The sequence below is a fragment of the Macaca thibetana genome, chromosome 7 (assembly GCF_024542745.1).
Source record: "Macaca thibetana thibetana isolate TM-01 chromosome 7, ASM2454274v1, whole genome shotgun sequence".
Taxonomy (NCBI): Eukaryota; Metazoa; Chordata; class Mammalia; order Primates; family Cercopithecidae; genus Macaca; species Macaca thibetana.
Genome location: NC_065584.1, coordinates 41860645 through 41888520, shown reverse-complemented (window position 1 = coordinate 41888520; position 27876 = coordinate 41860645). Strand labels below are relative to the sequence as shown.

Sequence of the window (27876 nt, the reverse complement as noted above, 5' to 3'; positions counted from 1 at the left end):
ATAGTGGGCCCAGCCGAATGGCTGTTCTGCCTTTTAGGGAGCTGCCTTCCGCAGCCGCTCTGATGCAACACCTTTCACCCACCCCTGGAGGACCAGAGAGCCAGAAGTACCTGTGGTTCATGCTGATTATTAGCAGCTTAGCATCTTGAGTGCTAAACATACTCCCCCCTGCTGGTTAAATCCCTTGTTTTTTCCTCTTGGTTGCACTAAGATAATCGCTAAGTATTCATCACACAAGGGCAGTGTGCTAGGTTCTGCTTTGTCAGGAAAACAGGAAGGTTTTTTTTCACAGATGCTCAGAGCCAATCCAGCATGATATGGATTTAATGAGACGCTGGAAAGAGCCCAGCAGACAGCCAGGTATATGATGAGAGACCTGTTCCCAGTCCACTGGAAGTCCAAAGCAGCTGACACTAAGGCCCATATGACAACTGGTATTCTTGGTACACTTTTGAAGATGCTGATATATTCTTTAAAAAAAAAAAAAACAGATGAAAAAATGTACTGTCACTAAGAGTTTGGGGTTAAGTTTCTTGAGGCAGAATAGATATGGATCCAGCCATCCATTCTTGATAACTAATCAAGCAGTACAAAAACCTAGGGTCAAGTCTGCTTTGGCTCTTTGAGACTCTCTTGCCTATGGACAGGGCTCTGGGGATAGCGGGTGCGGAAGGTGAAAGAGAATCCACCTGCTATTGGCTTGCTTCCTGCAGGGTGATGCTCGTCGTAGGGGATACCAAACAACAAGAGGTCATCTTCTATGAGGAGTTTATGACACTGATGAAAGTACCATTGAAACTTTAAAAAAGGCAACTATTGGCCACCATGCCATCCATGGTGATAAGGGTGAAGACGTAGATTTCGTACCTCCAGTACATTCTAATCCCTCTAGTTTCTAAACGAGGTATCTTAGAAAAGAAAAAGGTATAAAAGGAATCACTGATAGCAACTTAGCACTTCTAGGCCCTGACTACCCTCCCCAGCTTCATACTGAGTCAAACATCCGTGTTTCTCAGAAGGGAAAAAGAAACTAGAGCAAAGCCACAGTCTCCTGCACAGCTCCGGGAACGTGCTACCCTTGACACTTGCTGTCCTATCCCATTTTGGGGGGCATGGGGCTGCCCAACCTCTCTGTTTCTCTGCTGTTGTTTCAGAGACTCTGTAGTATGCATACTGGCTCCCCAAGAAAAGCCGAAGCAAAAGTGGTAATTTAGTGGGATATCATATTCCACGGGTTGAGTTTCATGCTGTGTTGGTCCCATAGATGCAATTAGTTACCCGAACAGCAGAAAGCTTGTTCTGTTGTTGGCAGGTACCTTGGCACGTCACCCATGGAACAGATGGCTACTTGTTCCACAAATTAGATTTCCAGATGATTGCATAAAAGTGTGTCATCCAACCACTCCTTCCTTGCCCTTCCTGCCTCTTGGACGGATTGGAATGAGTCTAGGTAACTGCACTGACCTTCTGCCAATTAGCCATTCCTCTGGGTGGGAGCACAGAGGAGACAGGGTCTGAGGGAGGCAGGGGAGTCCACTCTATGCAGACATTTAATTAATCTGCAACGTGCATATCATCTTGCCCTTTCCCTCCCACCCCCATTCCAACTTTCCCGAATGATCTATGTACTGACCTGAAGGCACCTGGTTTCCCTTTAATCAGCCTTGATGGCCAGGTTGGAAGGGTTTTCCCTGCTCCAGGTCTACTCTTCTGAGTCATAATGCTGGGATACAAAGAAGAATCCTGCCCCGTTGCTAAGGGGTCAAATAGGAGGTGACTTCTGCGGCAGAACTGCCCACCAGTCTCCTCCTGTCCCTGCACTCTCTTCCCGGAGGACTTACATTTACTCTAATCAGACAAGGGGAGTCCTTTCATCATGTCCCCTTTCTATCCCAATCTCATTGACTAAAAAGGGACCAATTCTGACTGGCCAGAATCCAATCAGATTCCCTGTCTTGGAAAATGAAGAGGAAGGAATCAGGCTGCTGAGTGGGATCAATGCACAGGTGCTAGGGTGAAGGTCCAGGCACGCTTGCTGCAGGGGTCTCCAAATGGGCCCAGCTCCAGGGTCTACTTGGTCACCTTCTCCTTGGATCCACTTAATCCAGACCTTTAGAATAAATATCCCTTTATTTAAATTTGCACAAGCGGTTTCTGTCAGTAAAATGATTCCTCTCTGGTGCAACCCTTACTCTACTTTCTTCATCAAAGGAAAGTCACAGAAAGCATGTCACTGCCTTGACTATAACTAGCCGCCAAATCCTGAAATGTCAGATGCCCACCACTGTGCCAGGCAAATCATTCCTGAGCCAGCACCACAGTCAGATTCAGTCATGAATGGAGTGGGACTATATCTGGATGCCCCTCACCTGTGCTCTACCCACTAGTGTAGATCACGTTGCTTGAGTCTTAAAACCATGACATCAGTGTTTTTTCCTCCAGTTGCCAAAGGGACCATGCTGAAGGGACTGACCTTCTGTGTCTTGGGCTTACTCAGTCAGCGATGTTGGGGTCATCATACCAGTTGGGTTGGCTACTGACTGTACTGCTTGATTGTCTTGACTTTACTATAAGGTGGTTTAAAATAGAGAGAAGCAGGGCTTCTCACGACAGAGGTAGCTTGGGACATGGATAGTCCTCCAATGAGGAGGCAGCTGGGCTCAGGCACAGAGCTCCTGGAGGTGGGTATAGGACATGCCCTGTCAGCTGGAGAAGTCAGTCCTTTTGGTTTTATTTCTTTGGTTTGCTTGCTTTTGCTTATTTATTTTTTCAAAATTTTCAAACCAACCTGCCTGCCAGGGTGTGTGCCAGGAGCCCATTGGACTCAGTCTTTATAAAAGGGATGGTTAGCTCCGTGGGTCTGATGAAAGTGACCTTCAACATTCCCTACATAGGATGGCAAGGGAGATCAGGAACATGACTCCTCGCCCTCATTCCAGGCTCTAGACTTAGGACCTCTGAGACCAAGCTCTTCTTGGCTCAACCAGTGACCACTGTCTGTTAGCTGCTTGGAGACAGTCCTGTATGGGCCACTGGGGCACTGGGAGCTGCTGGTCTGCCTTAAGAGGGACTCGGGTGAAGCAGCATGTCTATTGTCATACTGTATTTGGCCAGAGGCACACTAGGAGAGACTGACTGTGGGTGATAAACTTGTCTCCCTGTCTAGTGTGTTCCTTCTGTACTTGGTGATCTGTTCCTGACAGTGAAGTCCCTGCCATGAATGTGTTCGATCAACCTCTTTGGCCAGAAATGTGTGACTTTGTTGTTTACATAAGACAAGGCGGCCAGGTCCACCCATAGGGAAGAGGCCAAGCAAACTGAAAAATGATCATTTCCAGGTGTGTCCAGTTTTAATTCAGACCCAGCTGCCTCAAGCAATCAGGCCAGTGCCTCTGCGACACCAGGTTAGCTGAGTTTCCAGCAGGCATCAGCCCTTGTTCCCATGGTCTGTGTTCATTTATCTTCTTTAACTTCATGCTGACCTGTTGTTTTATTCCTCAAAACCTCCAGGACTTTATAACCAGATGATTCTAAAATTTAAGTAAGTATACACTTGGAAAGTGGAGAAAATGTATTAAGACCCAGACCTCAAGCAATGGCCAGGTTATAGGCTGCCACAAATCAAAAGCAGGCTTCTTGGCATTTCACACGGAGGGACTGTCTCTGATTGGGGGCAAGTGGCTTGCCCTGCTCTGCTTCTCGGGTGAGTGACCACACTTGACCTTTCTTGTTAGGAGTGCCTTTGGTCTCATACCTGTGACTCTTTGGAATGCTGGCAATTTAGAAAGGGTTATCTCTTCAACTCACTACCTGAAAGAAAACAAAACCCTAATAGCATGATTTAAAAAAATACAACCAAGGCAAAAATACATCAAAGGACCAACAAGTCATTGGATCTGTAGTAGGAGTGGGGAGAGATGGTTTTGCAGGACAGTTTCCAAGCCCCAGTTCCTCCCTCTTTTTTTTTTTTTTTTTTTTTTTTTTTTGAGACAGAATCTCGCTCTGTCACCCAAGCTGGAGTGGGGTGGCTGGATCTCAGCTCACTGCAAGCTCCGCCTCCCTGGTTTACGCCATTCTCCTGCCTCAGCCTCCCGAGTAGCTGGGACTACAGGCGCCCGCCACCACACTCGGCTAGTTTTTTGTATTTTTTTTTTAGTAGAGATGGGGTTTCACCGTGTTAGCCAGGATTGTCTCAATCTCCTGACCTCATGATCCGCCCGTCTCGGCCTCCCTAAGTGCTAGGATTACAGGCTTGAGCCACCGCGCCTGGCCCCAGTTCCTCCCTCTTTACAGTTATTGTCATGCAGTGCAATGCAATTCAAGACTGACGTCATGTTGATATCTCTGAGACCACATGAGGCCATTTGGTGAAGCAATACCTATTGGGTGTTTGCTTTATAAAAGGCTTGGGATTAAGACCTGAGTGAGGAGAGAAAGGGATCTGAAGACCTGGTTCTTGTATTCACAGAGTTTGCGATCTCACTGGGAGATATCCTGAGGTCAACAACTTAGAAGTAGTTCTTGGAAATCATAAACTACAAAATACAAATGGCCTAAGGGGTACCAGGGAGGGGAGGGACTGAAACAGTGAAAATCCACCCATCTTGTCTGGGATATTTGACAAACACATTTTTTGTTAATATACATCCAACTAAGTCCCAGATCAAGCCACATGGATGTAAATATCACAGGGGCCTTTGATGTGCTTAGCTACTCAAATGCCTATGGCGGTTTGGCTGATCAACATCACTTGGGAATTGTCACCAGTGGGACTATTAACCAGAGCCCGGTGTTGGTTAGTCACCAGCTTCTTTTCCCTTCGAAGTCTTATGAGGTGAGAATTTATTCCTTGCCTTGCTGTCACTGGATAATATCGTTACACACCTATATATTGCCATCACCCTTTCACCAATAATGTATGTGAAGTTAGTATTCTTGTTGGATGTAAGGGCAGTCCTATATCTGGAAGTAGGTGCATGGAGAAGAGTATATATTTGAAAGCTTATGTGCACTCACAGCATGTGAGAGGACAAATGATTCCAACAAAGTGTGAATGTTTTGATTTCCAACATTAGTCCCCATGAGGCTGTTTATTTCTTCCTATGTTCTTGGCTGGCAATCCAAGGTAACTGACACCACGTGGACATAGGCTTATTGATTCAGGCCTCACAAGCCAAGCTGCCGGGCTCCCAGGAGATTCTGCCTTCTTACCCGAGGTGAATAACATGCTTTGCCTCTTATTTTTTAAGGTACACTTTCATTAAAACAGCAAATCACATGCATTTTCTAAAACTTTACTGCCGACTTTAAAAGATGGCTGGATTTTAGGGCAGTATTTAAGGAGATAATCAAGAACCCATGGGCCATGTGGTGAAGCTGTTGAACAAATCTTGGCATATTGGTGAAGATACCCTGGGAAACTTGAAAGACATAAATCTAGGTCGAGTAAAAGGATGTGCTATGTCCTACAGTGGGTATATGGAGTTTATTATCCAGAAGAGGCAGATTATACCGAAGATGGGAATAACTTAAATCTTTACATTGGTTCCAGGGTTGAAAATCAATGAAAGGATATTGAGGAAAATGAATTTTAGATGTATATGACTATAAAGTTTTTTAATGAGAAAGGATAATCTCTGCACTCTCCTCCCAGATAAAATATTCCTTGGGACCAAGTTGGGAAAAGAATGATGGGCCCATCTAATTCAACATAGGAGGCCCTTTATATGGGGCTGAAAGCAGCTCTTTTTATTAAGGTGACATGTGACATTATGTATAACCTTGTCTGAGACAATTACGAGTCTAAAGTAAATGGAGTGGCTCTTGCTTAGTTGACTGCCAGCTCAATAAGGATCTGCCAAGTTTGTGTAACTTAAACTACATTAAGAAAAGCCTTGGACTAGAATAGGGATAGAATAGTCCCATTGTGCCCTCCTCTAAACAGATCACTTCTGGAGTGGTCTATTCCAGGCTCTTGAAGTGCCACTAATGTTACAACTTGGAGAAATAATACACAAACGTGTGTGTGTGTGTGCACACGCGCGTGTGTGTGTGTGTGTGTGTGTATATATATACACATATATGTTTTTACCATGCTCTAGGGCTCTCAAAGAAGATGCATTTATTAACTCCCTGAGCCTCACGACAAACCCAGGATTTCATATTATCCCCATATTGCAGATGAAAAATCCTGAGGCTCAGAGAGGATAAAAAACTGAGGCCAGGAGGTAGAAATTCTAGAACTTAAAAACAAGCTCTCTAGCACCAGGACTGGTGTTTTTTACGCTATACCATACTGCTTCTCTGCACTGCAAAAAGCCCAAAGGCAGGTGGCCAGGACTGAAGCTTCAGAAAGTCACACTGTAGAGGGAGCTTTTGAAGAAACTGGAGATGCTTGGCCTGAAAAAGAGGTTCTTTAGAGGGCCCCTGATAGCAGTTGTCAAATATTTGAAACCTGTCATATGGAAGAGAGAGGAGATTTCTTTGTAACTCTTGGGGGCAGAATTAGGACTAATCGATTGGAATTATGCATGAAGCCAGAGGGTGAATGCAGAACCATGTCTGAAAGGATTGAGAAGTGCTGGAGCTGCAGAACTGTGTCCACACAGGTCATCAAAGCAATGACTGAGAACAACAGGAGGGCCTGGGAAGGAAAGAGCCTTCCAGGCACTTCAGCAGGTTGGGGGGAGGCCACCAGCGCACACGCACATGTACACACACGCACACACACACACACACACACACACACACACACACACACACACACACACACACAAGCTGATTTTCATCAGTCTGTAGCCCACGCCAGCTCAGTTTTGATTTCCCTCCTAGTAGTTTTCTTGTTCTGGGGCCCTGTGCTGGAGGGGAACCCTGGCTGGTCAGTTTCAAAAGTTCATAGTTCAGAGCAGACCACAGATCCCTTGCACGCCCCCACTGGCTTGAGCAAAGCCCCTCCCAATAACAGCTGCTGGTCTCAGGCCTGCAGTGCTTCCCATCTGTTGGTGTTTGGAGTTCTCCTGTGCTGGGTCTGTAGCTGCCCAGGACTTCCCTCTACTCCCTCACAGATACTGAGGGTGCTCAGGGCTTAGTTGGTGGTTTATCCTGACCTGCTTATATTTGGGGTTCATGGGGATACCCCATCAGCTAGTTTGTGAAAAATGTTTTCCATGGCCAGGTTTTTTGGTGTTGCTACTTAGTATCTGTGTTTTTAGGTGGGGATTTAGGAAGATCCAAAACCAGTGTGGCCGTCGTCCCCACCATCTTGCCAGAATTCTCTGGCCTCTGACTGTTGCTTCTTCAAGCTCCTCTTCTATCAGCTCTCTGGGTGGGTGCTGGAAATCTGCTGATTCCATTGTGTCCAATGGCTTCTTAGAAACTATCATTAGCGTATAAGAACACAAAACTTCTGTGAAGGGGCTCAGAGGTACAAAGTAAGTTAAGCTCTTAGAACATAAAAAAGAGAAAAATGAAAAAGATTTACAAACAGATATAAAGAGGTGTTTTTTCCCAGTGAGTTATGATCCCGGGCCTGGCAAGATGGGCTGTTTATCCACATTTTGCATTCTTCACCCCAGTAGAGAGCAATTCTCACAGTTGGGTGTCCGGCTCAGTAATCTGTCGGTTTTGCCTGACTAAAGTCACATCATTGATTGATGCCAAATCTTGCTCAATTAAAGGTTCATTTTTCTTTTGGCTGTTGGCAAATGCAACATTGATTATGGGTTATTAGCATCCACCCCCTCAGATTTCGAATGTGCTAGGAGCGTTTGCCTGCATACCAACGACAGCAGCAGCACCTAGGGCCCGGAGCCACCTTTCTAATCTGGGCCTAAGGACACCTGCCAGTGTGTCTGACTGCAGGGAAGGGATTTGCTCAGTCAGGCCCTTCCTAGGAAGATTAAAAGGAAGAAAAGGATCTTTTCCCAGTCTCCTTCCCATTCCCAACCCCCTACTCCCACCTCCGAGCCAAGAGAAATGGTGATATTTTGTCATAACATCTGGGCTCTTTTTACTTGTTGGTTCATTCATTCATTCATTCATGTATTCATCCATTACGTATTTTTGAGTGCCGGCCTGTAGGGGAAATGAAAAAAGCACAGAGTCTATGGAAAGATGAGACAGAGTCTCATAAGCCCTGTGTGAAAATAGCATCCTTATTGCAGGAGGGCCTAAGCAGATTGTGGAAACCGAGCCCGCCGCTGTGGCCACACCTTTCCATCATGCCCCTTCCTCTGCAGTTCTCTGAGGAGACAGCAGCCAACAGCCCTGTCCTCCAATAGCCATTCATTCTCACTTCCCATCTTCCACTTTGGAACCTCCCTATGGAGAGCGTGTCCTCCAGCCCCTCTGTTCACCCCTCGAGGCCTTGAGGCAAGTGTCATTGATGCCAAGGCTTTCCAGGAGGGATAGTAGTTTCTCTTCCCTGCAGGGCTGAGGCGTCTGCAAGGAGCCCTCTTGTGGGGTGGAGTCCATGTCCCCAAGGCCATCCCTCTAGAGTTTCCTTTGTGTTCTTGTCTCTGTTCCTGACGGGACCCACAGGTCTCTACTGTTACCTAGTGCATTGGTTTCCTCGGGCTGCTGGAATAAATTGCCATACACTTAGTGTCTTAAAATAATGCAAATTTATTATCTTACAATTCTGGAGGTCAGATATCTTACTGGTCTAAAATCAAGGTCTTGGCAGGGCTGTGTTCCTTCTGGAAGCTGTAGAGGAGATTCCGTTTCCTTGCCTCTTCCAGTTCCTGGAGGTTTCCTGCATTCCTTGGCTTGTGTCCCCCTGCTGTCTTCAAAGCCAGCAGTGTAGGATCATCTCTCCTCTCTGAGTTCTGCTTTGTCATCCTGTCTTCTGACTCTGACCCCTGCTCCCTCCTCTTGTGAGGCCCCTGTGATGACACTAGACACACTCAGGTAATCCAGGATCATCCCCCCATCTAAATCACATCTGCAAAGACCCTTTTGCTATATAAGGTAATGTTCACAGGTTCTGGGGATTAGGACATGAACATATTTTGGGGGCTATTATCGTGTCTGCCACACCCAGCCCTCATTATCCTGACCAAGGCAGGGAGAAAGCCTCAACTCCTCAGCTTAGCTGAGACAAGCCTGACATTTGTCAAAATGATAATAACTATGAGAGTTAACATGTAATGAGTGCCTGCTTCAAAAATCTCAGGCCGTAGAAAAGCTTTAGACACACGTTCTCATTTAATTCCTCCCCAACATCTCAGGTAGTTGAGGAGACTGAGGCATGAGAGTTTAAACAGCTTACTCAATGGAATCAAACCAGGGAGCATCAGAAGCAAGCAGCATATGGCTTCCCTGGAAAGGAAGGTCACCTGGGAAGCTAGCGGAGCGGAGAGATAAAGACTTATTCCCAAATATTGCCTGCACCAGCAGAACTTTAAGTATTTTATATGAAAGGCAGGGGATAAAACTTCTCAAACGCCTTTGTGGCCAGTGTCAATTAAGCACCATCACTCTAGGAGGTTGCTAATCAGACATTTCTGTCTAAAAAAATAATGCTGCTGAAGTAAGCACGACTTCTCTATGAGCTACAGAAAAACTGTCAAGCTTGTTAGTGGAAATTCTCGCCCCTCCTTTTCCTCGGTGGTTTGTTCAGGACTCTGCTGCAAAAATGCCTCGAGTGCTTTTTCTAGCCACAATCCCCAGACGGGTCTCTCATCTCCTTGCTTACTTTTAGCGGCGATGTGGATCTTCAGGAGTCTAATTTTCCTTTTGGAGGAGAGCTAGCAAATCTTCAGAAGAACTCCGCAGTCCTATAATCCTTCTGACTGCCGGGTGAAAGATCGGCCTGGAGACAGAGTTTGCAGGAATGAAAAGGTCCCACAGCTACTTGCCCTAAAGAATATGAGCCCACGGAGAATCCAGGAAATGAAAATAAAATGCTCAGTTTTGATCTAGGGCCAACAAGACAAATCTTGTGCATGGTTCAATGTTAACTGATGTCCTTAATCCTCAGCCTTTGGGACCTGGTGTCTCCGTTGAACGTCGATCAGCTCGGGTCAGAGTCTTTGCCTTGGCTGGACTGGCATTCAGTCCGGCCATATTCATATTCATCTGGGCATATTTACTGTGCCCGCTGTTTGCAGGCACAGTAAATATTTGTCCTGTCAGACAGTGTCTGACTGCTCACATGTCTTGTTTAAGAGATAAATGTCAGGAATGTCTCTTTCTCTCTCTCTTTTTGGTGTGAACGACAAGGCGGTATACAGACATCAATATTGTTCCCACTTGCCTAACAACTGTGAGACCTCAGATAAAGATGAAAATCTTCAGAGGTCTCATATCCTGATTGGGTTTGTGTCAAGTCAAAGTGAAGCCACCTCAGCCTCAGCAATATACATGCCATTGATAGCACAGCCTGTTCCAGGCCAGAAGCAATTTCTGTTCTGACAAGTCTGTGTTATTAAAAAGTTAAGGAAAGCAGAGAAGGGAGTACAAAGATTAGATTTTTCAAAGATGAAATTACAAAGCTAATGGCACTGAGCCATCCGTTTGGAGAGGTAAGGAAATCCACAATGAGTTTAGGAGATATCAGAAATCCACAGGAAGGATGAACCTAAGGAGGAAAAAGGAAGAAGAAAAGGAAAATAAGAACACTTCTGCCTCAGAGATATTATGTCATGATTACAGGGATCAAGGATAATTCTCCATTAGAAGGAAGCACACATTAGGGTAATGTGTCATTGTTGCAAGCTAAAACCACATAATTGGAAATAATGACATCACACATTCCTAACTACACATTCATAAATATGTAGCAAGTGATCCATGGGGAAACTGAGGCAAGGTCTCCTTCCTTTCTTTCTTTCTTTCTTTCTTTCTTTCTTTCTTTCTTTCTTTCTTTCTTTCTTTCTCTTTCTTTCTTTTTTTCTTTCTTTTCTTTCTTTCTTTTTTTCTTTCTTTCTCAATGGAGTTTTGCTCTTATCACCCAGGCTAGAGTGCAATGGTGCCATCTCAGCTCACTGCAACCTCTGCCTTCTGGGTTCTAGTGATTCTCCTGCCTCAGCCTCCTGAGTACTTGGGATTACAGGCATGTACCACCATGCCTGGCTAATTTTTTGTGTCTTTAGTAGAGATGGGGTTTCACCATGTTGGCCAGGCTGGTCTCAGACTCCTGACCTCATGATCTGCCTGCCTCAGCCTCCCGAAGTGCTGGGATTACAGGCATGAGTCACTCTGTATCTTTCTCATGTGTGTACTTATAGAAAACTAGGGGTGATGATTCTGATTGGCCATTGGGAGCTTCTCTCAGGCTGAGGAAGGGGGTGAGAAGCAGCAAGAGACTTTTCTGATTTTGGAGGGAGGGGTTTATGTGCTTACAATAATTATTCCAACTGTCACTAGGCAGGGCCACTCTGAGGAACCGCCCTGGTGAATGGAGGTTCCATGAGGCTCGGGAGTATCTGTGGTGAATATTTTGCTTCCAGAATGAGTGCCCTCCCTAAACAAAAATTAGAAAATGAGCTTTATTAGAATCATCTTATGTGCCTCTGAAACTGCGGGATGAATTGTTCAGCGCTTAAGAATTTATAAACTACATTTCACAGAACACACGTCCTCATATGGTACTCCCAGCAACCATAATGGAAAGTTTAGTCATTATTCCTGTTTGACAGTCGAGGAAACTGAGAGCCAGGGAGTTGCATGATTACTCAAAGTTACACAGCAAAGTAAGTGTCAGAGCAAAGTAAGCATCAGAGCAGGGGAGGACATGGATTGCTTAACTCTAAGTTCTGTTGTATTTCATTTGTTTTGTATTTCCATTTATTGCCCCATCTGGCCCCTTGTCCAGTTGGAACCTCTCACAGTTTCTGTCTATGGGGCAGGAGAAAAGCCGGAGCTTTTGTCCAGAGGCTTCATTAAGACTTTTGACTGAATGTGGAGTGAAGGTTCTGGACCTCTCTGACACTACGATGAGGATCCTTATCTGTGCTGTCTGCCTCGCCCAGGGCCTTGCCCTTCCCATTAACACCAGGCTTTCCTTAGTCTTCACAAACGTGGGCCAAAGTATATAAACATTCTAAAATCAGCAGTTGATGAGGATGTTTATTCATTCAACAGATGTTTGCAGAGCTCCACACTAGACACTGTGCCAGGCACTGAGAATCCAAGTGGTGCCTACCCTCATGAGCTTATGAACGCATCATGCCCATCATCTGATATGAAGAACTATCTGTATCAAATAATTAAGAATTACTTGATAATAATTTGATGTTAATAGGAAACATAGGAAACATAATTACAAATGGGGAGAATAACTATGAAGGAAGACAGTACTGTGTTAAAGCAGCATATATCAAAGAGAGCTGAATGAGGGGGAAGAGAGAAGGTAGGCACAATATGCTCCACTTGCTCTCCAGGTCACAGCAACCTCTTCTAGTTACTCTGACCCCTAGAGAGCCACAGTGGGTTCCCTTGCCCTCTGACTTTTGCGTGGGTTTAGCCAATGGGAGACACCAGCGGGAGATCAGAGAGTGGAAGGGGAAGGGTGGAAGTGTTTCTAGCCCAGCCTCCTCCCCGTTGGGCTACAGTTTAGCAGTGTTGTGTTCCTCTTCTGGGGGTCACAGCTGCTGTCAGAAGACCCCTCTCCTACAGCCGCAATGTCCTCCTCTTGCTCCTTCAGACCCAGGGGTGGCAACAGGGTCCAGCTGAGGGTACTTCTCCAGCCCTTGCTGGTCTCCATTGACCCTGTCCAGACGCTGTTACATGCCCCTTCATTAAACTCCCTTCACTCGCCCTCTTGGAGTATGCTATCTGTTTCTTGCTGGGACTGTGATCAATACTAACAGCTACCCTGAGGAAGTGACTTTTGGTTGAAAATTATCCGAGAGAAGAATTTGGGAGAGAGGAAGAGAGTGTACTAGGTAATGAAGAACACTGTTGGCTGGAGTGAGCAGGACACATTTGAGAAATGAGAATGTGGCTGAGTATAGAGTAGAAGGGCCAGAGCGATAGAAATGAGACTCGAGAGATAGGTCAGGGCCCAGATCCTAGGTATATAGCTGTGCAAGCTGTGCACTGCACAACTTCAAGCGGAGCTCCACACAAACTGTGAGACAAATGGAGGCCCTGCAGGGGCCAGACCTTGTTGGATCTTATGAGCCATGTTAAGGATTTGGATCTAGATTCTAAGAGCAATAAAAAACCACTGAAGAGTTTTAAGAAGGGTGGGATGGGAGGGGGTAGAGAGAGAGAGAGGAAATCAAATTTGCATTAAAAAAAACCACTCACCTTCTGTTCATTCAGGACAGAAGGCTCTGTGAGGAAAACTGCTTAAGAAGTAAGTCAGTGTTGTTGACCAAGTGAAAGAAAATGGTAGCTTGGAGAGGGATAGCAGTGAAATGGAGGGAAATAGATCAACTTAAATATTTCAAAAGCAAAACAGTGTACTTGCTGGCAAATTGGATATAGAGGGTAAGAGGGAAAGAGGTGTTGTGGGTGACTCCAGATGAATTCTGGTAGCTGGTTAGATGATGGAAAGCCTCTTGAGCTTGGAGAACCAAGTCAGGATCAGTTCAGAGGCAAGGCTGTGACATTGGTTGCCTTGAGGTATCCAAGGGAGTCTTCAAATTCTGAAACGCTGCTGGGAGCATGACTGAGGCAAGGACTGGAAACTGCTGGATTTAGCAACTTGGAGATCATTGGTAGCCTTGGTTTTTTTTTGGTGGAGCAAAGAGTCAGATTGGGGTGGTCTGAGGATTGAGTGAGAGGTGAGCAGATGTTGTCAGTGTGGCTGGACGACACTTTTGAGACACTTGGCTGTGACAGGGAGGAGAGAGGCTGGGTGCTAGTTGACTGATGAGGATGCGGTGAGAGAGGTTTTTTTTTTTTTTAATGGGAGTACATTCTTCATGAAAATTCAATGGAAATATAGATCTTGCATGTACAAAAGAGAAAAAGAATCACTGAAAAGTAAAGATTCCTGAGAAGGAGGGGATGATGTCATCCAAAAATAGGTAAGAGAACGTGCCTCAGATTGCTTTGATTGAACTTCTTTATTATAGGAGAGGGAAAGGAAGAGAGAATGCACGTGGATGTGGGTGGATTGTAGCTCTGAATGTGTGACTCTGAAGGACTTTCCAGATGGTGATTCCTATTGTCTATACGAAACATGAGACGTCATCTAGACATCACCTGCTGAGACTGAGGGGTGAATGTGAGTGGATGTGAGCGTGCATGTGCATGTATAAGTGTGTATGTGTGTGTCTGAGCTCCCATGCTCATCCAGAGTTTTAAAAGAAGCCTAGAAGATTTGACATAATATAGTATTAAGTAGAAAGTTGAAATTGATAGGACCAGGAGTCAGTTCCAATCCAGTGCCAGGCTTATGGGCAGGACATCAGCATTTATCGAAGAGAGCAGAGGAGGCTGGGGCTCCTTGAGCGTGGTTTCCATCTTTTCTTTTGCACCCCACCTGCTCCTTAGGGACAGCAGATGAGGAGAGAAAAGCCTAAGGATATACTTAAAATGTTACTGTGATATTTCTAGTGTTGTGATGAAAATAGAAAATCTGTGGATGTGGCTTAAGTGTGGGGAAAAGAAATTGATCACTCAGGGATCCTGTGCTTCTCTGAAAAGCTGATCTGTGAAGAATTCCTTGTTAAGATGTTAACACATGGATAAGTGATGTAAATATTTCAAGACCACAAGTTGAAGGGTTAGGACTTGAATTAAGAAGGCAAGTTCATACCGGTATATAACAGCGGGATGTTTTTAATAATATGTGCCATCTGTTGGAGAGGTATTATATACTTATTGCCAGGAAGAATCTAACTCCCCGGTCCTGATGCTTCCATGAAGAAACGTTAGCTCTACTCCTTAGGAGGAAACAGCACTGGAGAGACACTGCTGATTCCAAGGTAAAATGTTAGGAAGCCCCCTTGTCTGCAGGCCAATGCCTCTTCTCTTATCTGTCTCTACTGGTTCCAAAGCGAATCTTTTACACTCCGTTTTTTTTCTGTATCTCACTTGCGCAGATCATGAAAAGGAGAGGGGGTGATTTATAGCCCCCCTCCGTCAAACCAACCCAGCCACGATTAAGGGCCTGTTAGTGCCAGGCTTGGATTTTCTTTTTTTTTGTTTTGTTTTTGTTTTTGTTTTTTTTTTGAGACGGAGTCTGGCTCTGTCACCCAGGCTGGAGTGCAGTGGCCGGATCTCAGCTCACTGCAAGCTCCGCCTCCCGGGTTTACGCCATTCTCCTGCCTCAGCCTCCGGAGTAGCTGGGACCAAAGGCGCCCGCCACCTCGCCCGGCTAGTTTTTTGTATTTTCTTAGTAGAGACGGGGTTTCACCGTGTTAGCCAGGATGGTCTCGATCTCCTGACCTCGTGATCCGCCCGTCTCGGCCTCCCAAAGTGCCGGGATTACAGGCTTGAGCCACCGCGCCCGGCCCCAGGCTTGGATTTTCATACATCATCTTATTTAATCTTAAAACACCTTGCAAGGCAAGTGTTTTTAATTCCCACTTATCTAATTTAATCCTTACGACAACCTTATGGGATCTATGCTATTAACCTTAATTTAGAAACAAAGAAACTGAGGCTTAGAGATGTTAAGCACATGGAGTTACTCTGCGGGTAAGTGGCTGGTTTCAACCGGGTGTTTTGTTAAAGGCAAACAAAGCCCAGGCTCCTTCTCTGTGCCACACTGTAGCTGCCAGGGACGCATTTTCAAGGCCAAGTCTCAACTGAAGTTGTGAGATTTGGCGGGTCTGGAAGACCTCACTGGAGGTTGTGGTTAAAGTTAGAGTCCAATTCTGTACCTGTAATGATGACTTCTCCCGCCCCTCCTGTACAGCCCCAAACTGTTTTTGGAGGTGGTTATTGAATGGAGCAAGACCCGTGCTTTGACAGTGCAGATCACAATCACACTCATTCAGAAGTGAGTTAAGACCCCTACCTACCCTGCTTTTCTTGCTTCAGTCTGGTATATCTTCCTTAGGAAATCGGCACATACCTAGAGCCCCCTTTGTGCAGAACTCAGTGATGAAGGCCATGGGGATCTACGAAAGCAGTGGGAGACACAGTGGCTGCTTTGCTCAGCTTTATTTCGGGACTTTGTGTGCATTAGAAACTAACATATTTTTCCAACAACACAAGCCCCTCCCAGGTTTTCCTCCATTTGCTGACAAATAACTTCCTCAAGAATAAAGACTGGGACCCAGACCCGAGTTTTTGGCTTGGCCTAAGTTGGGACCCCAAATGCCCTGTGGTCGCCTCTCCTCACTTCCCTTTTATTTCTGTGGCCTGGAGAAGGATTTGAGCTCAGTGCAATCAGGAGCCTGCTTGGCTCAGGGCCACTGGGATTTGGACCCATTAAGGCTTGACTCCAGTTTCCTTCTGCAATCTCCCTTGTAACTCTCCAACTGGAATTTGTTTAAATTGTCTCTAGGTTGTACTGCCTTGCTTCAAAAGACTTGTTCCATTGTGGAATAAAAAGAGTTTTCATAAAATGTAAAGGCTTATGCAAATTGTGTCCTCTCACTACCATTTCTTCCTTCCTAACCTAATCCCTGCCGCCCTTGGCTGAAGTTCAGAGGCTTTAGAGTGGCCAGAGAGGAGCAGGAATCTGGAAGCAACTATGACCTGGATCACTGCTTACTGAGCACTTACTCTGTGCCAGGAACGGTGCCAAGCTTGTTACTTCATTATCTCATTTTCCTTCTCAATACCCTTAGTGTAAGATTTATTAATATTCTTATTTTAATAGAGATATTAAGTAACTTGCTCAAGAATACATAGCTTCTGAAAGGGCTACGTTCTCCTGCTGGCAGAACTGGAAACCCAAGGCCTGTGAGTGCTGTGCTTTCCAGTGAGATGTCTCCTTAGCCAAGAACAAGGATAATGGGGCTTGAGAGTAGAAGAACAAAAAAAAAAAAAAAAAAAAAAAAAAAAAAAGAAAATATGAATCACCATGATGGGATTTCCTCAAAGAGGCACAAGACTCAAGACCATATCCTGGGTAGTGAAAAGGTATGAACTCTATGGTCAGAAAACTGGGTTCAAATATTGCTTCTGGCACTTAGAACTGTGCAATTGCAGGTAAGATATTCAACCTGTTTTAGCCCATTATTATTGCCATATTGCCATTGTTGCAATAATAATAATAACAATAATAATTTCCAACAAATCTTGCTATCTAGTTTATTTTTCATCTTGTATTTTTTATTTCTGGTGTATATATGAATGTATGGCACTTGGGAAATGCTGCCAAAATGATAGCTATTATTCGTAATCCAATCGTTTATTCAACAAGTATTTATTGAGTGACTACGTAGTTATTTTATTGATTTTTCACCCCACAGTTACAGTGCTTACAGCTTAAGAACTTTTCAAGTACCTGCAAGAATGTTAGAAACCTAAAATTAAATTATTAATTCCAAGATAGGAAGCAAAATTTAATAAATGCTCAATTGAGTGTCTATTAAACTAACATTATGTCAACCAGTTAACTGTTGACAATGCAATGCTTTTATAATTATATATAAATAATAAATATAATAGAGTTTACACCACAAAAACAAAGCAAATTTAACTTATTAATGGATACTTTTTTAAGTTTTAAGATAAAACCATGACTGTCAAATAAATATACAAAGTGAACATTTGTCAAATATTTTATTTAACTTATTAATTCATGAGGACATCAGTAAGATGTTACAAGTAGTTCAAAGGAGAATTCAAAGAGCAGAGCTATATGTAGGTCATGAAATGAATTTACAAATAAATGCAAAATTGGCTTTTTCCATAATTGTTGGGGTGGAGTGGGAATCAATTGTTCCTCGACCAGACAGAACTAATTTGCATGTTTATAGACAAAAATTGTTTGCTTTGTTATCATTTTATTTTTATAACTTACATAGTCATAAAATAGCTCAAAGATATGAGAGGTCTAAACCACATAGCATTAGGTAAGCCAAAGTGGTATACTCTAGACAACGCATAGTTTTTCAGTAAAAACATCCAGTAATCTCTTTGGTAGCTTTTAGTACATTTCAAAGTCTTTCACAATTTTTTTCTAACAATCTCCTTCCCCGCCTTGTGATTACATAATCTCAAAGAAAGACTTCTTGATCACAAAATAAGGCTGATTTCAATTAGGTTTAGCCTGATTGTTTACATAGATGCAGCAAGGATGTTAATTAGCATATCATTTCTCTTAAGTTTGCCAATCTTTGCAAATCTTGAGCTATATAGTACTGAGCAACAACTAATGCCACAAAATTAACTTACGTCTGGGAGTTTTCATAAAAATCTCAGACGGGTTTAAAAGCCTCTACTATTTACTATCTTGAGGCTAGGAAATCAATTCCAAGAAACTCTCTATACCAAATTTCACCTGCAGTAACCTATGAATTTGGGTGAAATCCGTTTTTCTTATGGTCCCTGAATATTCTAAAGTTATTGGTCTACTAGAAAATGACCTCTCTAACCCTCTGAAAGCTAGGGACTTTGTCAGCCAGGTACCAGGCCAGCTTTCCTGGGAGGGCTTTATAGGCACTGATTCTCTAAGTATAACCGATTTCCTTTTCTTAAAGCAAACTGGTGGGCATATCTGATTAAATGAGCACCATTCTCAGATATGACACTTCAGACAAGGCCTTGATTTCACTCTCAATTTGTTTAATTATATTCTGGTGAAAAGCAGGACCAATTCCTACCAAAATTATGCAAATAGCTATATTGCCATGAAAAGTAAGAAGGTTCTTTAAGAGTTTCTGAATTCTGGGAACTGAATGAGAATCAGATATTTCAAATCTGTTTCTTGAAAAAAAAAAAAATTTTTTTTTTGAGACAGTTTTACTCTGTCACCCAGGCTGGATTACAGTGGTGCAGTCCCGGCTCACTGCAACCTCCGTCTCCTGGGTTCAAGCAGTTCTCTGCCTCAGCCTCCTGAGTAGCTGGGATTCCAGGCATCTGCCACAACGCCCAGCTAATTTTTGTATTTTTAGTAGAGAGGAGGTTTCACCATCTTGGCCAGGCTGGTCTTGAACTCCTGACCTCATGATCCACCCGCCTCGGTCTTCCAAAGTGCTGGGATTATAGGCATGAGCCACTGCGCCCAGCCCCCGCTCAAAAAAACTATTTTTAATTGTACTTTAAGTTCTAGGGTACATGTGCACAACACATGTTTCTTCAATACCTATTTATTGAGAGTTTTTAACATGAAGGGGTGTTGAATTTTATTGAAAGCCTTTTCTGCATCTATTGAGATAATCATGTGGTTTTTGGTTTTGGTTCCGTTTATGTGGTGAATCACGTTTATTAATTTGTGTATGTTGAACCAACCTTGCATCCCAGGAATAAAGCTTACTTGATTGTGGTGGATAAGCTTTTTGATGAGCTGCTAGATTTGGTTTGCCAGTATTTTGCTGAGGATTTTTGCATCAATGTTCATCAAAGATACTGGCCTGAAGTTTTCTTTTTTTGTTGTGTCTCTGCTAGGTTTTGGAATCAGGGTGAGGCTGGACTCATAGAATAAGTTCGGGAGGAGTCCCTCCTCCACAATTGTTTGAAATAGTTTTAGTAGGAATGGTACCAGCTCTTCTTTGTAGAATTCTTTGTAGAATCTGGTAGAATTCAGTTGTGAATTCATCTGGTCCTGGGCTTTTTTTGGTTGGTGGGCCATTACTGACTTAATTTCAGAGCTCATTATTGGTCTGTTCAGGGATTTAATATCTTTCTGGCTCAGTCTTGGGAGGATGTATGTGTCCAGGAATGTATTTATTTCTTCTAGATTTTCTAGTTTATGTGCATAGAAGTGTTCATAATATTCTCTGATGATTATTGTATTTCTGTGGACTCAGTGGTAATATCCCCTTTCTCATTTCTGATTGTATTTATTTGGATCTTCTCTCTTTTCTCCTTTATTAGTGTGCCAGTGGTCTATCTATTCTATTAATTTTTTCAAAAAAACAGCTCCTGGATTCGTTGATCTTTGAATGGTTTTCTGCATCTCAGTCTTCTTCAGTTTAGATTTGATTTTGGTTATTGCTTGTCTTCTGCTAGCTTTCAGATTGGTTTGCTCTTTGTTCTCTAGTTCTTTTAGTTATGATGTTAGGTTGTTAAATAGAGATCTTCCTAACTCTTTGAGGTAGGCTTTTAGTGCTATAAATTTCCCTTTTAACACTGCCTTAGTTGTGTCCCAGAGATTCTGGTATGTTGCATCTTTGTTCTCATTAGTTTCAAAGAACTTCTTGATTTCTGCTTTAATTTCATTATTTACCTAAATGTCATTCAGGGGCAGTTATTCAATTTCCATGTAATTGTATGGTTTTGAGTGAATTTCTTAGTCTTGATTTCTAATTTGATTGTATTGTGGTCTGGGAGGTTGTTTGTTGTGATTTCAGTTCTTTTGCATTTGCTGAGGAGTGTTTTACTTCCAATAATGTAATCTATTTTAGAGTATGTGCCATGTGGTGATGTGAAGAATATATATTCTGTTGTTTTGGGGAGTTCTGTTGATGTCTGTCAGGTCCATTTCATCCAGTGCTGAGCTCAGGTCCTGAATATCTATGTTAATTTTCTGTCTCAATAATATGTCAAATATTGGTGGTGGTATGTTAAAGTCTCCCACTATTATTGTGTGGAAGTCTAAGTCTCTTTGAAGGCCTCTAAGAGCTTGCTTTATGAATCTGGCTACTCCTGTGTTAGGTGCATATATATTGAGGATAGTTAGGTATTCTTGTTGAATTGAACCCTTTACCATTATGTAATGCCCTTCTTTGTCTTTTTTTAATCTTTATTGGTTTAAAGTCTGTTTTGTCTGAAACTAGGACTGCAACCCCTGTCTTTTTCTGTTTTCCATTTGCTTGGTAGATTTGTTTCCATCCCTTTATTTTTAGCCTGTGTTGTCATTGCATGTGAGGTGGGTCTCTTGAAGACAGCATACCAATGGGTCTTGGTTCTTTATCCAGCTTGCCATTTATGTCTTTTCATTGAGGCATTTAGCCCATTTAAATTCAAGGTTATTATTGATATGTGTGGATTTGATCCTGTCATCAGGATGTTAGCTGGCTACTCTGCAGACTTGTTTATGTGGTTACTTTATAGTATCACTAGTCTGTGTACTTCAGTGTGTTTTTGTAGTGGCTTGTAACAGTCTTTCCATATTCAGTGCTTCCTTCAGGAGCTCTTGTAAGGTAGGTCTGGTGGTAATAAATTCCCTCAACATTTGCTTGTCCCTCAGCATTTGCTTGTACAGGAAAGATAGTGATTTTTGTACATTAATTTGGTATCCTGAGACTTTACTAAAGTTGTTTAAAAACTTTACCGAAGTTGTTAACAAATCTTATTTCTCCTTGCTTATGAAGCTTTATTTGACTGGATGTGAAATTCTTGGTTGGAATTCTTTCTTTAGGAATGCTGAATATTGGCCTCCAATTTCTTCTGGTTTGGAGGTTTCTATTGAAAGGTCCACCATTAGTCTGATAGGCTTCCTTTTGTGGGTGACCTGACCTTTCTCTCTAGCTGCCTTTAACAATTTTTCTTTCATTTCAGCCTTGGAGAATCTGATGATTATGTATCTTGGGGATGATCTTTTTGTGAAGTATCTTAGGGGGCTTTCTGCATTACCTGAATTTGAACATTAGCCTCTCTAGCTAGGTTGGGGAGGTTCTCATGAATGATATCCTGAAATACGTTTTTCAAGCTGCTTACACTCTCCCTATTTCTTTAAGGGACACATATGAGTCATAGATTTGATCTCTTTACATAATTTCATGTTTATTGGAGGTTTTGTTTGTTCCCTTTCATTCTTTTTTCTCTATTTTTGTCTGATTGTCTATTATCAGAAAGCCAGGCTTCAAGCACTGAGATTCTTTTCTCTACTTGATCTATTCTGCTATTAACACTTGTGATTGCATTATAAAATTATTGTAGTGTGTTTTTCAGCTCTGTCAAGCAAGTTACATTCTCTTCTATACTGGCTATTTTATCTGTCAGCTACTGCATTGTTTTATCATGATTCTTAGCTTCCTTGGATTAGGTTTCAATGTACTCCTGTAGCTCAATGATCTTCATTCCTGTCCATATTCTGAATTCTATTTCTGTTATTTCAATCATCTCAGCCTGGTTCAAAACCCTTACTAGAGAGGTGATATGGTTGTTTAGAGGAAAGAAGACACTCTGGCTTTTTTAGTTGTCAGGGTTCTTGTGTTGATTCTTTCTCATCTTTGTGGGCTTATGTTCCTTCCACCTTTGAGGTTGCTGACCTTTGAATTTTTGTTCTTTCCTTTATCCTATTTGATGACTTTGAGGGTTTGATTTCAGTGTAAGGTGGATTCAGCCAACTGGCTTTGTTTCTGGAAGATTTTAGGTGGCCAACACTCAGATCCTAACTTTGAGATTGCACACTCTAACTCTGGGGGACTTGTATTGGGCCCCAAATTTGTTCTCTGGCTCCTTGAGGTTAGGAATCTACTTTGCTGGTTGGGGGTGGGGAGCAAGGTACTACAACACTGCTGGTCACTGCACTCCAATGGGTGGTGTCAACCAAAGCATTTCTTAGTGTAGTGACAACAGGATCCTTCCTCATTCACACATGCCAGCAGCATCAGTAGTGGCAGCTGTGGCAGGGTGCTCACAGGTGCTGGGGTGCCTGCCTCCCTGCAGGCGTTCACCACAGTGGCAGAGGCAATGCAGCTGTTGAGGACCCTGCTGGCAAATGTGTGAGCAGTCACACTGGTGGTGGTTTTGGCTTGGGGTAGGACACTGGTGGGCACAGGTCTGTGTGACTTCTCTGTGCTCTGTAAGCAGGAATTGTCTAAAATCTGTTTCATTTCAGTTTATAAAAGCAAAGTTTACTTAATTGTCATGGGTTAAAGAAGTGTGAGAAGAGAGGGTAATGGCTTTCTTATAGACTCACAAAACAGAACATTAAAACAAAAACAACAATATTCCAGATAATCCCAATAAAATTTCCCTTATCAGTATATTCAGTCCTATAATTAATTCTTGTTCCTCTGGATCTTGGGTTAGCAATTTCGTGAAGCTGTCTGCTTCTCAACTAAAAAGAGTTCTAGAAATCATGCCTTAGCCCACAGGTGCAGTCTGAAAGTTGTGTAAGTTATGTTACATCAAAAGACTGTACCCAAGAGTCTATTCTTTGAAATGTCAATAGTTTGAAGTACCTAGTATAGTCCTTTTCCGGGAAGCTTTATTTAAGACATAAACTCTGGCCTTCACTTTATAGCATCACCTCAGGGATGTATTAGAGTAAAACAAAAACCATTTGTAGGTAACAAAGACATATGGCTGTGGTTAATTTCTTCTTTTATTCTTTTTTTAAGGGCTGTTTTGCTTTTAATGAAGGCAGATACAAAATGCATCAATGCAAAAGAATGTTTTATGTACTCATTAACATAGTGAGTAATGTAAATTACATTTTGGTAATGCAAAATACAGCATGTTTGTTAGGCCTCAAAAAAGAAACTACAGAGTTAGCTGCAACTTAAGGTAACTAGAAAGGCTCCTTAAGTTGTTTTTACCCACCACCTTTGTTATAATAGTTCTAAATTGTATCTGGGGAGGGGATTAAAAAATAATACAAAGCTCTTTCCAGCTGTGGTTCAAAGAACTCTAGTGAAGCTGTATGGCAATGGCATTGTGGGACCATGAAGTTTCCCTAGGAGTATTTCTAGTAACATAGACAGTTAAGAAGCTTAATAGTTTCAAAGTCTGGAAAGCAGCAAAAATATCTTAGAGAATTTAAAAACATTATAAACCCCTCTTCTCTCTTACAGAGACATTTTAAAGCATGGACATAACTTTAAGGATATTGAAAAAACATCAGTAGTTTTCATAAAGCTTCAATGAACATCCCAAGGCACAAGTGTTGAAAACGGTCTGTTCACAACAATGTCACTGTGTTGTACTTTTGGAGGTACAGGTATACCGTACTTGCAGTGAGAGGACAACTTTATTCCTAGTTAAAAGCACCAGATGTGTCAAGCTCAGCTTCCATTTACACAGGATGCACCCCAAATCCCTACGATACTAAATGGTTCAAGTACTCGACCACATTTCCAACGTCTTACCTATTTGCTTAGTTGGTACTGAGGTTCTTTTAAACTCTGTAGGTTTGTAGAATATTTTGAAAGGCCAGAACTACCCTGAAAATAGTCTTGAAATAATACAGAGCCCTTCTAAAAGAGCTCACTGGATACTTTAATAACATTTACATAAAGAAATAAAGACAATAGCTGAGTTTCTTTCAAGTGAAGATGAAAAATAATGTAGAACTAGCATGTAGGCCAAAATGTTTGGTAGTTGATGTCAAAAATTGCCAAGATCGTTAATATATATTTTTGGTAATTGCCATTGGCCAGGTTAATTTTTTGTGTAAAATATACAATATGTCAACAGAACAGAAAAATCATTAGTTTAGACCACTAACAGAAGAAAACCCACAGCAAGAGAAGCATCTATAGGGCAATTAAAAGTTAGGGAAGTTTACTACCTTTAGAATACATCAATACACTTTGATTACAGAAATATTTCATTTTTAAGACTAGAGTGCTTTAATATACTTTTAGTAACAACCCAATCTAAGGAGACTTGGAGGCTTGTGAAAAAGACCGGTCCACCAAGATGCTGCATTTCTAGTGTAGGATGGATTAATACTTCTGTAAGAAGGAAGGAACTAAATCACCTCAGCATTGCTAAACGGCGTTTTTCTTTTAAACAGTAACTCAATCTCATGACTCACTTCACTTCACTAGTACAAAATTAGGCAGGAGAAGAACTAAGCTCACTGGTCAGACCCAGAAACAATGATTTGGCAACCTGTAGTCATTCAGCTCATGATGTGCGATGATCCGCAGAAAGCTGCTCAACTCTTGCTGTCCATTCCTTCACATCTGCAGAGGAATCTGATGTAACCACTTTTCTTTATCAACTTTAAGCTGCATACAGGCAAAAAGGTCACAAACTGCAGGGAGGCTGAAATGGTCTAGGAGGAAGTTATGTTCCTCCTATAGAGGTGAATTAAGTAATACTTCCTGGGCCTTCTTTCCAAGCAGCCACTTGTCTTCAGCAGAGAATAACTGGCTGAGGTTGCCCATCTTCTGTCCTGGCAGGACCCAGTCAGCTGTGTTAAACGGACACCAGGAAGTGGTCATGGGGCTTTTAAGCTTCAGTTTGCCAGCTCTGTCTTCCTTGGGACTTCCTTCTTTGTATGGCGGCCAGATAAGCCACTCTGACAAAGAGCTGTTCTTTATGACTTGGAAGGAATCAGAAATTCTAGAAGGAACCATTACCTTTAGTGCCTTTGTTCTGTTACTTGTTTTCTAGAAGGACAGAGCCACATATTCAGGGAATCTTTATGCTTCTCAGGCTCAGGTTTTGGTTCCTCAGGCATCACAGTTTTATCTTTTCCTTCTTTCTTCAGAAGCCACTTGCACAGAGCTTCCTTCTCACAATTCTCATCACACACACACTCTGCAAAGCTTGTGCAGGGCTCATTGGCTTTGCACATCTCCTCTACCTTACATGGATCCTGATGCTTCTGGACAAGCCAATCTTCAGTAACCATGCTGAGGTGGACAATGGTTTCTTGGCCTCCAAGTGGTCATTCAGGCACTTTAGATTGCCCAGGTTTTCAATCTCCACCCCCTTGAGCTTGTTGCCCTGACAGTTGGTATGGGAGTTGGTCTTGACAAGTCAATCATTCACATTGTAGGACTGGCACAAGTGCTTAAACTTCTCATTGGTTTCACGACTGCCATTCTCAAGCTTCTCCAGCTTCTGGGGTTCCTAGGGAGTCACCAACCAATCTGATAGGTCTGTCCCATCTTGATCAGGAAGCTCTTGATCTTCAGTTTCAGTGGAGAAAGAACTGGTAGTGGAATGGCTATTACACTTTTGATAACTTGGTTTTTCAGGAAATTCCTGTTGCTGACTCTTGAGGAGCCAGTTTTCTAAGCCCTTTAGGTTTTCCCAGACATTACTGAAGAAACTGCAGGCTCTGATAGAAGTCTGACTATTCTCCAAGGTCTGCTTTTGGGTGAGCCAGTCCAGACAACCACTGGCAGATTTGCTTCCAAGGAGCTATTTGCTGAGAGGGACAGCTGTGAGGCTGGATTCTGCTCTTGCATTGGGATACAGCCTCTTTTCTCCAGGAAAGGCTCAATATTTGATGAACTAGCATGAGCCATCAAGTGCTCAGGAATTTGAATGGTTTCGAGAGACCCAAATGTGGTGACAGTCTGATGCAGAGCAGTTGTGTCTGCTTCAAAGAGTAGGATGGTTGAATATTCAGGCTTAAGGGTCAAACTGCCCAGTCTCTCCAGGCACACAGAGACTTGATTGGCTAGATCTTTGTTTTGGGTACACTCTAATCAATTATTCTTAATTATAGTCACCCTACTGTGCTATCAAATGCTAGAACTTATTCCTATTATCTAACTGTATTTTTGTACCCATTAGCCAACCTCTTTTTATCTCCTCTTCCCACTCTTCTTGGCCTCTGGCAACCATCATTCCACTGTCTACTGCTATGAAATCCACATTTTTCACTCTCATATATGAGTGAGAACATGGAATATTTGTCTTTCTGTGCCTGGGCTATTTTGCTTAACATAATGTCTTCCAGTTCCATCCGTGTTGCTTCAAATGACAGAATTTTATTTTATTTTATTTTATTTTTTTTTTTTTGAGATGGAGTCTCGCTGTGTCACCCAGGCTGGAGTGCAGTGGCCCGATCTCGGCTCACTGCAAGCTCCGCCTCCCGGGTTTACGCCATTCTCCTGCCTCAGCCTCCGAGTAGCTGGGACTACAGGCGCCCGCCACCACGCCCGGCTAGTTTTTTGTATTTTTAGTAGAGACGGGGTTTCACCGTGTTAGCCAGGATGGTCTCGATCTCCTGACTTCGTGATCCACCCGCCTCGGCCTCCCAAAGTACTGGGATTACAGGCTTGAGCCACCGCGCCCGGCCACAAATGACAGAATTTTATTATTTCTTATGGCTGACTAATATCCCATTGTGTATATGTACCACATTTTCTTTATCCATTCATCTGTTGATGGACACTTACCTTGCTTCCAAACTTTGGTTAGTGTGAATAGTGCTGCAATAAACACAGTAGTGCAGATATCTCTTTGATATATTAATTTCCTTTCTTGTGAACATATACCCAGCAGTGGAATTACTGGCTCATATGGTAGTTTTATTTTTAGTTTTTTGAGCAATATCCATACTGTTTTCCATAATGGCTATACTAGTTTACATTCCTAGCAACAGTGTGTATGTATGAGTTCCCCTTTCTTCATATTGTCTCCAGCATTTGTTATTTTTTGTCTTTGATAACAGTCATTCTAACTGGGACAAGATGATATCTTATTGTGGTTTTAATTTGCATTTCTCTGATGATTAGTGATGTTGAACATTTCTTCATACACCTACTGGCTGTTTGTATGTCTTCTCTTGAGAGATGTCTATTCAGTACATTTTAAAATCTGTCTATTTTTAAATCTGATTTGTTTGCTAAGTTGTCTGAGTTCCTTGTATATTCTGAATATTAATCCCTTGTCAGGTGAATAGTTTGCAAATATTTTCTCCCATTCTGCAAGTTCTCTTTTCACTCTGTTGTTTTCTTTGCTATGCAGAATCTTTTTAGTTTGATATAATTCCATTTGTCTATTTTTACTTTTGTTGCTTGTGCTTTTGATGTATTTTCCATAAAATTTTTGTACACATCAATGTCTCGAAACATTTCCACCATGTTTTCTTCTAGTAGTTTCATAGTTTTGCATCTTACATGTAATCTTTAATCAATTTTGAGTTGATTTATTGTAGATGGATTTATTGAGAGATAGGAGTCTAGTTTCATTTTTCTGCATATAGATACTCAGTTTTCT

At 42.5% G+C, this 27876-nt stretch overlaps 1 pseudogene; it reads right to left on the bottom strand.

Moving 5' to 3' along the window:
• Positions 1–24619: 24619 nt before the first annotated feature.
• On the bottom strand, positions 24620–26358 carry LOC126959757 (nuclear receptor coactivator 4-like; annotated as a pseudogene).
• Positions 26359–27876: the final 1518 nt, after the last annotated feature.